The sequence below is a fragment of the Schistocerca nitens genome, chromosome 3 (assembly GCF_023898315.1).
Source record: "Schistocerca nitens isolate TAMUIC-IGC-003100 chromosome 3, iqSchNite1.1, whole genome shotgun sequence".
NCBI lineage: Eukaryota > Metazoa > Arthropoda > Insecta > Orthoptera > Acrididae > Schistocerca > Schistocerca nitens.
In genome coordinates this window covers 695,112,273-695,130,929 of record NC_064616.1, presented here as the reverse complement: position 1 = coordinate 695,130,929, position 18,657 = coordinate 695,112,273, and the positions used below count along the sequence as shown (strand labels likewise).

The following is an 18,657-nucleotide window of genomic DNA, read 5'->3' as shown; positions in this document are numbered from 1 at the left end:
GGTAGGAATTACTAACCCACATCTGCGTGTGACATAATTATGATTTATTGTGCAAATGATCCATGGGACATGAAAATATCTAGTTACCCACAGAAAGTATCACGTGCTGTTTTCCTTGAAAATTAGGGAGAAATTACAATTTCAATTGGCAAATCATATTCTACACTTGCCCTTTCAATTGGAAGGTCGTGAAAATTTGTAGCTGCTTGTCTCTTTCGGATCATTATACATATGCAGCCAAATTTTAATAAATATTGTCAAACAGAATTTTAATGTCTTGTTCAGACCCATTACATGAAATAGTTAAATTTTTTCCCCAGCATATTTGTAATTTTACTTTGAGATCAAAATTTATGAGCTCATCCTTAAACATTTATTCTCCCTTACTCAAACTCGTGGTTTGTTCTAATACTTGTGCTTTCTCATTCTGTCTGTTACTTTTGTGAACAGTTTTATGCACACAGACAAAACTTTCTCTTCAGCAACTTAATTTGGACCTGATTATCTTCGAAATTGAGAGTGATAATTAATTCTAGTATTCCTGAATAAATTTTCATTCAAGCTGAAAAACTTAATAGTTGTTTGACTAGTTTCTCCCTCCTACATTTTAAATACAAGCTTCATAAAACATAAAATCTTGCTACAAGTCTAACTGATCTAAACTGGCTTACTCCTCAAACTAATTACATTCTCTTGCTCCTACAGAATGAATGTTCTTAAAATACATTGGTTTAAATTAGTTTAAAATTTTGTGAGTTCTATGATACTGGTACAGTTTTTGTTAGCTGGTATTACAATAGTTCTCTTAAGAACTACAAATAACATGCAACAGTGTTGTACTCATCAAGACAAGAGAACAAGCTACTACACAAAGGTTGTTGGTATTTACTACGAAGGAGACAAATATTGGCCAGATGGCAGAAGTGAACTCTTGATTCAATGAGTGATGACCATGAGCTACTTGCACATCAATACTAACTCCTTCTTAGGACAGGATCTAGCACTGCCAGTCAAATCACTAAGTATTTCACATTCGATAAAAACATCCTATAATTACATGTATGATATTTAATTGGTATTAATTTCCAATGTTATTTATAATACATCTTGGTACAATAATTTAAAGGGGATCAAAAAGTTGGTTCTATGGTTGTAAAGTCCAGAACTGATATGCCAATCAAGCATAATCACAGTCAATGTTGACACTATCATCCTACCGTCACACCAGGTTGAAGATACCCATTTGCTAAAACACCATGTCCTGCTGCATGAAGACGTCCATATCTGCCTGCCACATACCCCTGTCCGAAGGGAATTGTCAACCCTTCAAGCCCTTTTTTAAGGGACAGAAGGCATGATAATCATTTGGGGAGAAATCAGGACTATAGGGCTGGTGCTTGAGTGTCTTCCACGGTAGTTGGTGTAACTTCTGCCTCCCCAGTTGACCAGTATCTTGTATTGAACTGTGACCAGCATGGAGCTTGGTGCACCATTTCACAATGGTGGTTTTCAACAGGTGTGCTGCCCCATACACATTCTTCACTCTCCGATGGATGCCGATGTTTGTCCTTCAGCGGCCTAGAACAGAATAATAGCACATTGGTCTTGTCTGGATACATCTGGTAATAATGTCACTACAGATCATGTTTCTGCATTTACTATAAGCGCATCAGAAAGACATGAATGCAACTCGAATCTCTTGCCTACATGTTGGTACTTACTTACCTGCATCAGAGTCACACTATGTTATATATACACTACAGCAAGGTCCTCAACAGAAACTTTTTGACTGCCCCTTATAAACTGCCACTATTACCCAAATGGACATTAACAGGGCGAAAATGTTGCCACAATTTGTGATGTGAGACTTAGCCATTTTCTGTGTGAAAAGTTCTGTTTTGTCAACTGTAACTTGGTGGAACAACGGTCTAAAATAGCAAAGGAAGCAGGTAAGAAGACTGTTCAACTATGAAAGATGGGAAAAACAACAAGCAAAATATTGAGAGGTCCCAGATAAATACAAGCTTGCTGTTAAAGAAGATCATGCAATACTAGTTGGAAGCAACTTCACCTTGCCGAGTATAGCCAGGGATGTCTATGGACTGATTGCAGGGGTTACAGACAGACAGTCATGTGAAATACTTTTCAACACGTTTTCTGAAAATTGTCTTGAGCAGCTAGCCCAAGCCCACATGCAATGGAAATATCTTAGACCTTGTAGCTACAAATAGGCTGCACCTTATTGACAATGTCAGTATAGAAACAGGGATTAGCGATCATGATGTCATAATACCAACTATGATTATGAAAGTTAATAAATCAGTCAAGAAGGTCAGGCAAGTGTTTCTGCTAGACAGAACAAGTAAGTGGTTATAACTCATTTAGAAAGTGAATTGGCATCACTTAGTTCCAGTAAGATGGATGTAGAGGAATTATGGGCAAAGTTTAAGCAGATCGTAAATTGTGGTCTGGAGAGTCATGTGCCTAGTAAGTGGATAAATGATGAAAAAGATTCACCATGATTTAATAAGGAAATTTGGCATATGCTGAGAAAACAGAGGCTGTTGCATTCTAGGTTCAAAAGGGGATGCACAAGTGACAACAAGCAAAGGTTAGTAGAGATTCGTGTGTTGGTGAAACAAAGTATGAGCAACGCATACAACTATCACCGTCACACCTTAGCGAAAGATCTGGCAGAGAACCCAAGAAAATTCTAGTCAGAAGTAAAATCCCTGAGCAGGTGTAAGGCTCCCACTCAGTCCCTTGTTGACCCGTCTGGTGTGGCAGTTGAAGATAGCAAAACGATAGCTGAAGTTTCAAATTTCATGTTCAAGAAATCAATCATGCAGAACTGTACAAACATACCATCATTTGACCAGGGACAGACTCCTGTATGGATGACATAGAAGCAAGCATACCTAACACAGAGAAACAACTGAAAGATTTGAAAACAAATAAATCACCACATCTTGATGAGCCCCAGTTCGATTTTGCAAAGAGTAATCTACAGCATTGGCCCCTTACCTAGCTTGCATTTATTGTGAATCTCTCACCCAGTACAAAGTCCCAAGCAACTGGAGAAAAGCTCAGGTGACTTCAGAATATAAGAAAGGTATAAGAACGGACTCGCAAAATTACAAACCAATATCACTAACTTCTGTGTGCTGCAGAATCCTTGAACATATTCTCAGTTTGAATGTAATAAACTTTAATGAGACTGAGAAGCTTATGTCCATGAATCAGCATGGTTTTAGAAAGCATTGCTCATGCGAAACTCAACTTGCCCTTTTCTCACATGATATACTGAAAACCATGGATGAGGGGCAACAGGCAGAGTCCTTTATCTAGATTTCCTGAAAGCATTTGGAAAGAAGCCTTGGATGTGGCCCTATACTCGGCTGAAAGAATATTTTTAAAAACTCACCTCTGACAATTTATGTAACTAACTTGATAATAATGATAGTAATAAATGAAGAGAAAATAAAATAATTGATTAACATTTCATTTTTACAACATTTAAAATTTCTGTTTATTGCTGTGGTCCTAAGTACAAGGATCTCTTTTGCTACCTCACTATCAGCACTTCCTTTGTAACCCTCTCCTAAATCTACATAGCCTTATGACTTCTTTGACTTATTCCTTAAAGGGCTGTGTAATTACCCCCCCCCCCCTCCCCCCACACACACAAACACACTGCTACAAAAAATTAAACATAGGTGGTGGTTTTTCTAATTCCAGCAGAAGCTGTAAAAGTGTACCTGCCGACTGCTGTTTTGACTTTTTTCAGTAATAAAATCAAAACACACTGAAATCAAATGGAAGACAGCAGCAATTACTCTACAATAACTGCAACAGAATGCTTGTGTTACAAAGTACAGACACCAGGGAGCAGTGGTGGAAGGTAAGTGGTGCAACCAAGTACAGCCAAGTTGAACTTTTGTGGGATGAGAAAAGTTGCTTGTCTTAAGCCGCACCACCGAAAACTGGGAGTTCACACATGCCACGGCATTATGGTATGTCACTAGCTGTGCTGACACTTTTGTTGCGTGTGTAAACCCAGCTTAAGATTTGGGCCCTGTGAGGTATTGGTCTATTTGCTGAATTGTGGGTTCTAGTCTCATAAAGTACATAATTTAAATCACTCAATTCAAGTACAGGACACACAACAACTGATCCTAATAACAACACAATTTTTTTATGTATAGGGGGCAGTCAAATGAGACAGATGTAAAAAAGTAAACTGTTTATTAATTTAATAGTAATCACCACAGCTGTTAATACATTTACCCCACTGTGAGACAAGACAGTCTGTGTCTTCATGGAAAAATGTTCGCAGTTTCCTAAGAAGCTACAATTGTACCCAGGGTGTGCACTTGATCATCAGAAGCAAATCGGCAGCCATGAATTTCTTTCTTCAGAGTGCCAAAAATACAGAAACAGTATGAGGAGAGATTGGGACTGTATGCAGGATGTGTAATGGCTTCTCAGCACAACTTCTGCAGCATAGTTGAAACAACCTTGGCAACATGTGGGTGGGTCTCGTATACAATTTCAATATTCTCCACTGTAAAGAAAAAGGACCTTCATCTATCCCAGTGCAAACCAGGATCTTAAGTTTCTGCAATTTGCTTCATTTTGCTTCCTCCCATTGCATGGTCACGAAAGGGAAGTTCTTAGGGTCATAATCTGCACTGAGGAATTCTGGTCTGAGGAAACTGCTGCAACCTCATGGTCAACAGCTGTTAACTTAAGTCTTTTCACAGTGCCAAATATCTGCTACGATGCTGTTGACTCAAAATGAGGGCTGCCACACAGCCAAAGCAATGGCCATCTGGGTTGGTGGCTATTGCCTGGGGTCCACATGCCCCAAAATGGACAGCACCTACTCCTCAGTATGTGTGGAGAAGTAACAGCTTGGTCTTCAACAGTGTGTTCCCTATGTAGCCAGGACTGGCTACCATACTGTGATGCTGAGTGACCTTCCCCACACATACTGCACTTGGGTAAAAAAATTTTAAAAGGTAGAAGTCAAACACACACGTGTGGACTGAACATGACTTACCCTAAATAGATAGCGTAAAATAAAGAAACAATGTGGGAAAAACCATACTCAATGTCCTACAAGCAAGCAAGGTTGTCAGAAGGGAATTTCTCCTAGAGATCAAAACTGATAAAAGATACAGATAACAAAATCTCAGAACAAGGGAGGAAAACATACTGCACTGGCTTGTGACCTCGTGTTCACCATGCACATGCTCACTAAATAAATGTAAACTCCTTGGTGGGAGCTTAAAACAAATGTAGTTAATACTACAAAAGTTTGTTAAGAAGTATTATGTTGATAAATAAATCAGATTAAACAAAAACATCCATGTCACCTGCACCAGCAAACTTCATGAGAACATAAAAGAACTGAAGTTTTTATACTCATTGAAAATTCCTTGTCATGTTTCCAGTGACACCGATTCAACTCAGTCCACGAACACCCTGGTATGTAAAGTACTGCCCTCAGGTTAAATTTATCCTTACATGACATATTTCAATGTACAAACAAAGTTTAATATTTGGAATGAGAATATAATAGTTATTTAACATGTTTAGTTATTAAAAATTACTAACATGACTCTTTTGTCATTTCTAAGTATCAACTTGTCTATATCATATAGAGATCTCTTAAACAAAAAAGGACTAATAAATAAACTGAACTACACTAATGACCATGAGACAATTGGACATACAGAAGCATAAACTATTTAATTAAAAATTTAGCTTCTGAGAAACTGCAAGAAAACTGAAAAAAGTGCAATAATTTTGAGATTATTTCAATACGGAAGTGGAAGCTCAACTCTGTAATTGTGGAAATCTCAGATTAACTATAGAGGAGGTACACATGAGCAATTAAAATATTTTCCAGAACACCACAAATTTTTCTCAGGCAGAACTGTACTTTTACTGGCCTATAACACCTGTGCAACCATGCCTCTCCTTGTAGAGTGCTCTTCGTACACATCACAACACTTATTAATCGGAAACTGGACTGCATTCAATATTCGAGAGATGAAATTTTCTCAGCTTGTAATGAACATATCTTCAACATAATATGTCAATAAATATTGAATAAATAGAGCTAATCTTATTCAGAAGCTATTTTTCGTATATTCATCTAGCTGTATGCAAATTATCTGTTGTATCAAAGGTCATATGCATGTCTGCATATTTCCATCTGGGAAAGTGCCTATTTGTCACTTAACAAACAAATTTTACAACTCTTCAGCACATTTGTTATCTAAGAAATTTCCTTAGGATGTGCTTGTAGTCTTCATAAATTATTTCACCTCACAGTAACAGCCAGTATAAGAACTGCTACAGAAAGAAAATAAATTATCTTCAAATGAGGTGAAAAACAATGCTTTGATTTGTCCTGAAGGATGTCCTGTCATACTCAACAGTTCTGGGAATATATGACAACAATGCTTGGACAATAATACTCATAGATGAGCTAGCAGTTATATTTTCAGTGTAGGTCTAGTGAAAATCCAGGCAGATGCAGTGAAAGTCAAAAATAAGTCAAGTGCTATTGGGCATTTTGCTCAACAATGTTGGCAATGCTTGCCATGAAAAAGACACTACAGACCTGGTCAAAAAATTGCTATAACTACCAAAAGAGAGAATAGCTTGTAGATGACATGCTTTGTAAAGCTGAATGGAAGAGATTAAGAACAAACCACAAATAATACAGAAAAATTTCATATAGTTCAGCACTAAAACACACAGATTGTTTTCTCACCTCTCAAGAGTTACCTAAAACTATCCTTGCACTGGGTACATAAAGTGGGGTACCATCTACACACAGCAGAGGAAAAGTGTGTTGCCTGTCATTGTCCTATTATTTTATTTTACCAGCAATTGTTTACACCTTCACTTTACACACTATGCACATGAAGAATTACTTTACAAAAAAGAACATATGGATGGCCACCTGTTCCTAATTTTTTATTTTGCTATATACTATTAACAGATCATTTTTATTGCAAATCATTGAACGAAGTTGTGAAGTGGTTAATACACCGGACTTGCATTCAGCAGTATAGAACATGGATTTGTCAATCAACCATCCCAATTTAGGTTTCTAATGTTTTCCCCAAATCACTTAGGGTAAACACTGAGATGGTTCCTTTTAAAAGGACACAGCCAATTTCCCTCTCAAATCTGAGTTTGGGCTCAGCCCTTAATGACTTTCTTATACCAGCTAACAGCAAGAGTTATGTAGTGCCTAAAACCCCTATACATTTTTAGTAGTTGATGTACGATATATGTATATAATATGAATCAAACTACTCACTAGAAATTTGTCTAACATGTAATAAAGTATTTCTGAATTTAACTTGCAATTTCAGTTATTTCTCAAGAAATAATATATGAATGTTGATTACAGCACATCCATATAAAAATCAGAAATAGCTAAACCAATCACAAAGCTGGATTCACATGGTGCTTATCAATATTTTAAAATGGGTAGTAAAAACCAAACATGGGAGAAAGCATGTCTACAGGCATTGCCATGCCCTTTCCTCGTGCTCTGATAAAACTTTAATCTTGTACAGGTGGCCACTCACTCAGTCTTCCACCCCAAAGCTGTGGTGAACACATCCACAGACAATTCTTTGAAAGTAATCCTATTATGTGAATAAGACACACAATGACTGAGATTGTTATCTACTGTACATTTTGCCCACTTATAACAGCAGAATTCACAAGTCAACAGGGTATACTCCTTATAAGGTAGTATACGGTTGTCCTGCAAGTTCCCCTTTGAAACAAATAAACTGCTTCCCAGTGTTGATCGGAGGAAGTAAGGAACTTAGTAATTGCCGTAAAATGGTTTGGCAAAAAGTGCAAGCATAATAATCTCAAAACCACTTCAAGGGAAGATCAAAGAAATAATGTAGGGGCAGTGTTACCCTCATATCAACAGGGTCATTTGGCTTTATTGTGGCCACCCCTTCTTACCTAAACTATGCTTTGTATTCCAAACACTACTATGTGGTTCAGTTGTGAGATTATGTGCTTTCTATCATTTCATTTGCCTGTGATCCCTCTCTCTGTGAATATGGTAAGTAGCCTGTTTGCACTATGCTGTTGATTTTGGCCTCTCACCTTTCTTTCCTCAGGAACAGTAAATGTCACATCATCATGTGTCTTGTTTTGCCCTGTCATGTCGTGCTGCTCACTTGCAGAAAATTAACTGTCTGTATTCTTGCTTCTGTTTCTGTTTGCTGCTGTGTAATTGTAGTATATATTTACGGAGGTGGTGAAGATAGCACTTTTTACAAGCTGTTGATTATTTATTGTCATGGTGTGCTGTAGTCTCACTAGAATGGACACCAGAGAATGCTTTATTTCAATTTGAGTTACTCACCAAGTCACATTTGATTAACCTGTTCATTAGTTACTATAAGAACATGGGTGGAGGAGGCAACACATCTGTGACACATTTTTAACACTTTCGTCCCACACTGTCCACCGGAGTTCCTGAATGGCAAACTATTGGAGACATAGTGAAAATGCAGGTTCTTACCAGTTTCCCTTGCATGGTGCCCACAACACATCTTCTGTCTGCGTACTATGTCACATGGTGGATTTTTATTAAATTTTATGTGAGTAGTTCACTGTAAGTGCCAGTATGGCACCAAGTGAAGAGTATGTTTACCACAGCATTTTATACAGCACCTAGTTCTTTTTTTTGTCAGCATTGAGCCATTCACAATGAAATTGTTATTGAGGTAATTCATTTATGCAGCACCCAGTAAACAGCAAATGACATGCAGCATTCTCCAACTCATAAAAGACATCACACCAACTTTACTGTTTCCTGTCACTTATCGATTGGGAATTATTATTCATGAATTTAAGTTTGCATACTTCTCTTCAAAAAGGGGTTTTATTATTTAAGGTGTCATTCTCAAGACGGTTTACACATTTTATTCTTGTATGTATTGAGATAACAGTTTGAATAACTATTGCCACAGGTGCAGTTAACAGTTTACTCAATGATTGTTTCCAGAGAATGACAGTGTGTCTATAGTGTGAATCTCGCTGTCTGCTCAAATATCTGTCATAGTAGCTTTCATGAAAGAGGCTCCTTTCAACCCCTCCACAGATGGCAGTCTCTTGGCCCCCAACGTGCGGTCCCTGCATTGCTGTACCACCATCTCTTCCTCCACCTCCTCCCTTCTTCCACCCCCACTTGCCACTCTCAACTGGATAGCCAACTGTGACATCAAAAGGTCTTTGCCCTTTCTTGCTGTGATGACTTGTTTATCATAATGTGCAACTGGTAGTGCCTTGACCTCACATAACCAACTTGCAAAGTAGTGTGTATGGAGTAACATTAATGGAAAAACTGTTCAACAATTGATTTTCCCATTCTGTTCAGCAACTGTAGCCTACTTCGCACCAGCGTGGCTTGTGACAGCAGTCCTTGAAGCCCCTGCAATAGGAACACCTAACATGAAACATGGCCTAACAAGTTGGCTGTTAGCACAGGTTGTGCGTAAGTGGGTTCAAAATGGTTCAAATGGTTCTGAGCACTATGGGACTTAACATCTATGGTCATCAGTCCCCTGTGCGTAAGTGGGCCGGTGTATGCAAAAGAGGCAGTTTCACCTGGAGCCTGGTGGATAAATTTGCACATTTTCCCTTGCCACTATTGTACTCCCTGTTGCATCTGCCTCTGTCTCTCTTTGCTTCTTTTTTCAAATTGCAGGAGGAGTATCATTCAGACACTGCACCAAGGTTAATGCAGTATCTCAATAAATTCTGGGTTATTATGTGCTGCACGTTTAATCCATTGTATCATACCCATTTGATGGGTGACTTTGAGTTCCTACTCATTCGCAGCTGTTTTCATCCTAAATCCCATCCAGCAAGAGATGAATGCTGAAATTGGCCAGCCCTCCTACTATAAAGAAATTAGAACGCACTTCTAGAAAATTACATTATTCTTATCTTTCATTTTCAACTTCAAACATCCTTTAATTATCTTCACGTAAGCCAAGAATTTCGGTGTTAATGTCATAATATGGTCCATTCCCTCTGCTCTATGCTTCACTGCAAGAGTCCCATTACAGGCATTCAATCTATTTCATTATTATCTCTTCACTGTTGTCTTTACTGAGAGGTACTGTTTGTAAAGACCCATTAAGAAGATTTGAGGGAGGCATCATAATTGTCTTTAGTTGAAACTGGAAAGTTTAGCTCCAGTTTTACAATTCTTGATATACTTTGGCAGTCAAGCCAAGCAACCAGCGAAAAGCGCTGTTTTCCAGAACGCTGCTGCACAGCATGGACTCTGAACCAATGCTGCACTGGAATGTGTGAAGTCAGCTGTAATATTCACACCTGGTGACAAATGGATTAGCCACAGTGCGGCCTTCCTCCTGTTGCACTGAACTCTTCTGACTAGAGCTGAAAACTACACTGTGTGAAGTCAGTTGTGCACTGAACTCTTCTGACTAGAGCTGAAAACTACACTGGGTGAAGTCAGCTGTAATACTCACACCTGGTGACAAACAGAATAGCCACAGTGTGGCCTTCCTCCTGTTGCACTGAACTCTTCTGACTAGAGCTGAAAACTACACTTCTTAAAAGATTATTGGCTCCCCATCAATGGGAATGACCGGTATGTGAATCTATTGGAACCACCAGCATTTTACAGACATATTGTTTAATGCATGAGTTTAGTCTTGCTCCTGTGTTAATGCTACCACACCGATGTTATGTGGAATAACGATCCACACCAATGTCTGTTCCAAGTTAACCCAACACTATGCAACACATAAGCTTCTCTCTTTCTGTCCTGTCATGTCACTACGCACATTAGACACTGCAACTTGGACTTTGGCAATACAACTGTTCGATTCAGTCACTTGGCAAAATTACCAAGATATTGGAAGACTTGCCTGTTTCCATGTATGTACCTATGTTATTGTCAAACCTTTAGGGTTATTTTCTCATAGTGATCCAAGGCAATTACCAGCATTACATGAAACTATGATTCAAGGTATGGAGTGGTACTTGACAATGCACACACTACCAATAAACACAATGTTCTGACTGCATGTGGTAACTTCTCCTTTACATCAACAAAGAAAAATCTGCCTTTGAAATAACACCAGAGTTTAACTGCTAAGCAGGGATTCAATGGTATACTTAGTGACTTGTAGAGTCATCTTCTAATTACATGAAACTATGATTCAAGGTATGGAGTGGTACTTGACAATGCACACACTACCAATAAACACAATGTTCTGACTGCATGTGGTAACTTCTCCTTTACATCAACAAAGAAAAATCTGCCTTTGAAATAACACCAGAGTTTAACTGCTAAGCAGGGATTCAATGGTATACTTAGTGACTTGTAGAGTCATCTTCTAATTACCACATTAAATTGCTGGTGTATTATTGGATTCCCACGTCCGCCCCCAGTAGCTGAGTGGTCAGCGTAACAGAATGTCAATCCTAAGGGCCCGGGTTCAATTCCCGGCTGGGGCGGAGATTTTCTCCGCTCAGGGACTGGGTGTTGTGTTGTCCTAATCATCATCATTTCATCCCCATCGACGCGCAGGTCGCCGAAGTGGTCAACTCGAAAGACCTGCACCAGGCGAACGGTCTACCTGACGGGAGGCCCTAGCCACATGACATTTCATTTCATTTCAATGGATTCCCACGTCTCTTGGACCATGGCAACGTCTTTCAGCCCCATCATTAACTAAGAAGTTGAACACTAACAAGAATTCAATCTATTTCACCAAAGCTTGGATTTCCTCCAAAGACACACTAGCAAAAGGCAGTCAGCAACTGCTGATTTATTGGTGGAATCGCTAACCGAACTACCTAGAATGCATATGTTATGGGATGATAACTATTTTCTAGCTTCCCCAGTTTGAACTCCCTGGCCCAGTTCCCAAAACCTAGTCCACAAGCTGGTTTCCTGTGCCATATCAAGTGCTGAAGTGATGGTTTGCCATTCTACAATTCACTTAAGAGATTGGATGCAGCTGTCTGTTTTCAACTGCGCAGGCTCTGATGTGACATCATCCCTTCTGGAACTACGAGTACTATGTTGCTCACAGCAGCAAGTCAGTAGTTTTCTTTGAAACTGCACAGAGCATATTGTGCAAGCATAAAGTATGTGGTATTTATGAGAAGCCATTTTCTTAACAGCACTGTGACCGAGGGGCCTAACGTGTAGACTGGCAAACTGTCAACTCAGGTTCTATTTCTGGTGTTACCAACTTTTTTTATCCACTTTAGTTTTTCTTCAGAATGTTAAAATAATTAATTACAAAATTTAAATATATTTAAGCAGTTCAATTTATATCTTTGAAATTAGTATATTCCATTTAGCTATGATCACTATCCTTGTAAGTCAAAAGGCTATAGGCTAGATGGTGATAAAATAGGCATATATGAGGAAATTTAGTATGAAAATGTTTTCTGTAGATGATCTTCAAAAGAGCTCCTTTTCCAGTAGGTCTTTGGAGGAGAAAACTAGATTTAAAGAATTAGGCAGATTTACTTTACATGTAAATCTAACAACTGAGGGACATGGGACAAGGCTCACCAATTTGGCATATGTAATGCTGAAGATTTTGAAACACTTGCAAAATATTTTCAACAGCATCTAGATTGTCCAGAAACAATCAATGAGCTCTAATACTCAAACCCTCATGAAAATGTAGAAGGTGGTTTACCCCCAACTATCAACGAAACTGAAGACATTATTGAAACCTTATAAAGCTGGAAAAGAATCTATTACAGTGCAACTTTTCATCTCTACAAAAAATAAAAAAAAAGAGCTAAAATTAATCTTTGAAAAAACCTGAAAACAGAAACAGTCCCACGAGAGTGGAAGGCGGCCCTCATACACCCACTACATAAGAACAGCAATAAACAAGATGTTAACAACTACAAAGGAATTTCTTTGCAACCAGTTGGATTTAACATATTTTCCAAGATTATACTAAACACTGTAGAAACAACACTATAGAGTAATTTAGGTGAATATCAAGGAGGTTTTAGGAAGGGCAGATCATGTTCTGAAAAATTTTTAATCTGAAGTCAATTATTTGCCAAAGATTACTGATTTTAAAAGATGTTTGTGGATTTCCAAAAGGCTATCAATTCTGTGGACAAACTACAGATAAAATTAAACCCCTTGCAAGTTCATAGAATATTTCGCCTGAGTGGTCCATAGCAAAAGGTGAAATGCTCTGTAAAAATTTACGCGTAGAGTATGAGGGATTTCTAAGGAGCCATTCTTACAATGGTGTCATGGTCGAGTGGTTTAATGCAGCGACTGACAATTTGTCGATGCAGATTTGAATCCCATAGTTAACATCCTTTGCCTCTTTTTAAATTTATTTTATTCCCCACAGTGTTTAACTATTAATTAAAGATTTAAAATATATTTACACAGTTCAATTTATATACATAAAATAAATTTATTTGATTTAGTTATGATGAGTACCTTTGCAAGTCGAAAGGCTATAAGCCCACCACATTGAAGCACACTGGTAAAATTTTGAATGATCTGCAACTGTCCTACCCATTAGAGGCTGCGTAGCATGTGAAAGCAGCCATGTCCTATACCAACTCTGTTGCACACAATGCACAGCTTTTTATGTCAGTATGGCTACCGACCAGCTATTTCCAAGAACAAATTTGATCACTTTGTGGCATAACATGCTCAATTTCAATAGTTGCTTCACAACCCAGGCCATCTGGATTGGTCCCTCCACCACCAGCTACATTGAACTGTGCAGATGGGAGTTATCCTTGCAATACATCCTTTGCTCCCATAATCATCCTGGTCTCAATCTCCGGTAAATCAATGTCCCCACACCCTCTACCCAACAGTTTCCCCTTCCTTGATCCCGTCACCCCCTCCTACTTCACAGCCCCACATCAACTTCAGCGCATACCACTCCCCATTGGGTCCAACAACCGTGCATCATATACCTAGCACTTCTGCCTGCCATCCCTCCCTTCCACATTCCTAGCCAGCAAACCAGCTGCCTTCCTCTGAGCCACTAGCCACCTCCCCCAATCCACCCCCCCCCCCTGCCTCTGCCCACCCTACTCAACACAACCCTCACAACAACATAGTCCACCTGCAAAAAGCAGCACTGGCACCGTTCATTCAGCTGGCATCATGTAGGGCCATAGTGCACGTTTTTATCTTCTAGCTCGAAGGATTACTCTGAAAGCTAGTATGTTTTCTTTCTTTTTGAGTGTACCTATCGACAACTCAATGCTTCTGATTTTTGGTGAGTGGTCTTCTTTAACTCAAAAGTATTTACATTCTACCAGAACTTTCCTAACATAAATATATTAAAGCAGAACTGGGCTTGCAGACAAAACCATATAACTATGATGCGGATAACTGTAGTTGGGTTCTTCACTGACTAAAAAAGGACGAAACATGCACTTAGACATGTTAAAATAACCTACTCAGTGATTTGGGCAGGACTCCAAACACCACATAAAACCTTTTTTAAAACATACCAGCAGCTGTTGCACTTTTCTTTTTTATTTTAAAAATCATGACCCATTCCAGCCCCAGATAGACATATATATATATATATAAAAACAAAGATTCTGTAACTTACCAAACGAAAGCGTTGGTACGTTGATAGAAACAATAACACAAACACACTCACAAATTTCAAGCTTTCGCAACCCAAGGTCACTTCATCAGGAAAAAGGAAAGGAGAGGGAAAGACAAAAGGATATGGGTTTTAAGGGAAAGGGTAAGGAGTCATTCCAATCCTGGGAGTGGAAAGACTTACCTTGGGGGGAAAAAGGGACAGGTATACACTCGCGCACACACACACATATCCATCCACACATATACAGACACAAGCAGACATGTGTATTACATTTCCTTTTATTTTGCCAAATTTAAAAACAAACTTGGTTTCACGAATAGCCAGGAAGGATATTTGCTTCAACACTGTGTTAAAACATTCAGGTCTGCCACATTAAGCTCTGGAAATTGTTCCTTTGCTCTAAACCTGAGCACTTGCTGCCCTTCTGTGATTACATACATTCATTCTGCTCATGTACTGATAAGAAGATTAAAGACCTAACATTGGAGATTTAACTGGAACTTATGTGCACCTCACACCATGAGGAGCTATCAGCAGATTCATAAAGGCAAATTCCCAGCCTCAGCACAGAGGCTGGGTATCTTAACACACTCCCCTGATGGACACCACTCTCCTGGATATGCAGGTCTGAGAGTATATGACCAACTCTGAACCTAAAATACTGCCCCAAGAGGACTGAGCACACTATAATGAAAAGACAACTTTGGAACCCTCATTCATACAGTTTTCAGATGACGCTGTATCTCCATCTAGCGTAATAGGCCTTTTTAGCATCCAAAATAGTCCTATCAAGCACTGGAAAAAAAAAAACACTCTTGTATTGCTGACTCTGGGAGTATTAGACTGTCAAGTGTAGAGTGGTACCTATGGAAATTGCACTGATAGCAACTGAGAAAATTTATGGTTTCTAGAGTCATACTAAGTTGTTGTTGGTTATTAGTTCAAATTTCTTCCATACACAGCAGTTAATTGCTATAGTGTTAATTACTATACACCACACACTGGCATAAGAACCTGGGCAGCTGGAAATGCTGTTACTAACTTTCATGTGCGAGATGCAGCCGTTAGTAGTACCTGAAAGCCATAGTTTCCAACAAAAATGGGAAAAATGCATCGCATGATTTGTTGTGGTAGGTGCAGCATGACGCAGCCATGCCAAGCCCACCTCAACTGTCAGCGTTTTTCTCTTGCCACACAGACTACAAGGGCTGGTGCAATTCCTCCCAAGTTTCAGGAGTCAAATCATAATTACTTCCCTCTGAGAATCAGAGTATTGTTCTTCAATACAGATTCTATTAACAAGTGTGAGGGGTGTAGTGTTTTGTCTCAACTTTCAAATATTGCAACATGTAGCAGTGTGCTTCATCTGGCTCTGGCGTTGTATTGAGAGCCATGTATAGTGGATGCTCCAACTTCTTCATACAAAAGAGGCAGTTGTACTCTTGTGTTACTGGAGCTAAAGCCCAAATGTGTACTCAAATAATTCCTATCTGCACTGAGTGTGTTACCTTGACTGGCATTTGATGTAATTTGTTTGAAGCTTTTGAAATTATCTGGGCTACAGCTTCCTGTATAGTGATTAGACCACCACTGTACTGTATGGCCACTGCAGTGTCCGCACTATGTTTCCCTTGGATCCTTCTTATTGGCTCATATAAAGTGGGTGACTGTGTGAAATGGCTAACAGATTGTAAATATTCTAACGATGACTGCTTTTTACTCTCTCCAATAATGTGCTGAGCTTTTACTCTGGGAATGCGAAAGGCAGCAAGCTTGTCAGCAAATGGTGTACAGTCAAAGTTTCACATTGTCACCTGCCTGTCCCTGATGGCTAAATAGCACTCCTGCCTCCATGTATGAACTTTGGACATTCGTGATAAAGACTAAAAGAACTATAGCCCCAAATTGTATGCAGTAAATTAAACTCTGTGACTTAGTATAATGGCTTGCAGATGTAGCCTATGTGTTGTGGAGCTATTAGGAAGCTTACTAAAGCATTAGTTGGGTCTCTGTCAGACAACACATGCAGTTGAGAATTATGACAATGCTACATCAAAAAGAGGAAGGAAGAGAACATAGGCACCCCATGCATGAAGCAGTGTTTCACTTCTAAGAGGATGTACTGAAAAATTTGCTGCAACCCATTTGCTTCGACTAGTGATAAACAGTATGGTATAATAACAATAATGTCATGTGATGAGGGCCTCCCATCGGGTAGCATCTGGTGCAAGTCTTTTGATTTGATGCCACTTTGGCAACTTGCGTGTCGATGGGGATGAAATGATGATGATTAGGACAACACAACACCCAGTCCCTGAGCGGAGAACATCTCCGACCCAGCTGGGAATCGAACCTGGGCCCTTAGGATTGACAGTCCATCGCTCTGACCACTCAGCTACCGGGGACGGACAACAGTATGGTGGATATGACACATTTTATGAAGTATTGGGACCACATGGGAATCTGTAGGTTTTGGGTGGCCATGTTCTTTCTATTAGGCCTAATAGCGTCAAACATTTTAAAAACTTGAAAATATCAGACCACAGTGGGAAACTATTTGTTTCAATGTTCAGTATTTAATGCACAATGTTTGCAACATAATAAAAATTGTGATTTGACATTTGTTGTCGTAACCAACTCAAAACCTAGGTGTAGGACTACACTACCAATCTGTCTGCCACCACAATCTCCAGTTTCAAAAAAGTGCTTGCTGTCATAACATGTCCATTGGCTTCAAAAAATCTCTACCAAACTATGACATTCATATCCATCTTAGACCTCAGACAATACAACAGAGCTTTTTTAAGGACATCATACTAACCTTAGGGCCACTTTTAAGTGGTACTGCAGTATTACTCAAAAATGGCCTGAAGTCCAAAATTGGAACAGTTATATAAATAAATTTCTACAGTCAACAGTGAATATGATGTCCTTTAAAAAATTCTACACGACTGAACCCTAACCGTGAGAAGTTAATCACTACAGAGTCGACCACAAAAACCTCCATTTCGCATTACTGATCAAAGCAGAATGGTAGGACTGCAATCTACAATACACCAGGCCTGGGACATTAACTGGTGATGTGATTTTCCATGTGAAATACCTGCCTGGCGATTGGAAAAACTTGAACATTACAGTAGTAGTAATGATAACATGATCAGACAGCAAGAGCTCTTCAGTCCTACCACACCACAAATCTTTAACAGTGTCTATGGCCAGTTTGTACTGAAAAATATTCAACATCACTGGGTTTTCCTAGGAAGACAATCTGTCTGTTGTCCAGTGGAGTATAGTCTCTGGCTGACAACATGTAGGTCCCACATTTGGTTCTAACCTTCTGCCACTGTTTAAGAGTTCAAGAAGGCAGAAATAGAAGCCTGTATTAACACTTTTTTAATTAGTCCTCTCTCTCTCCCTCCTACCCCCTTCCAGACAAAACAACTGCACACCCAGTAACAATACAGACTGCTAGTCATGGAAAATAACGCTGTTATTTACAGATAATATACGACGCACAAATCAAACAACACAGTGATATACACGGCTGATTTGTTCTCATACGACCGAGTGACTACCGCAAATAAGACCATCTAGTAAATCATTCGTCTCTGTTCGGTACAATGAATTTAAAATTATTTTGATCAAATAAAAGCTATCATCCTTTTCGTAACTTACACAACAGTTTTCTTACGAACGTGTATAGAACTTGTACGATTACTTACGTTAAGCGCTCCAATTGTTACATATACAGAAACCAAGTACAAAATAACTCCAGTGTTTCTAACTATTGGGCAGTGCTTGCGGCAACAACTCCAAACCCTTGCCTATGATGCACAATGTGCGTAAACAAAAACACAGCACAAAATTACAACAGTGTGGACATTCATATGTTTTGTTAGCCAACATTCAAATTCAGCAACACAACTTCTGACAAAAGAAATGAATCTCGATGCAGCAGAAGGAAATCATGTTAGCCAACAGTACA

General features: G+C 39.1%; 1 long non-coding RNA gene across 1 annotated transcript; it reads right to left on the bottom strand.

The window, feature by feature from the left end:
• Positions 1 to 1,053: 1,053 nt before the first annotated feature.
• On the bottom strand, positions 1,054 to 18,594 carry LOC126249724 (uncharacterized). The gene is made up of 2 exons (XR_007545647.1): positions 18,395 to 18,594; positions 1,054 to 1,578 (listed from the first exon to the last, which is right to left on the bottom strand). It is a non-coding gene; the product is annotated as an uncharacterized LOC126249724 (long non-coding RNA).
• Between the last annotated feature and the right edge of the window lie 63 nt (positions 18,595 to 18,657).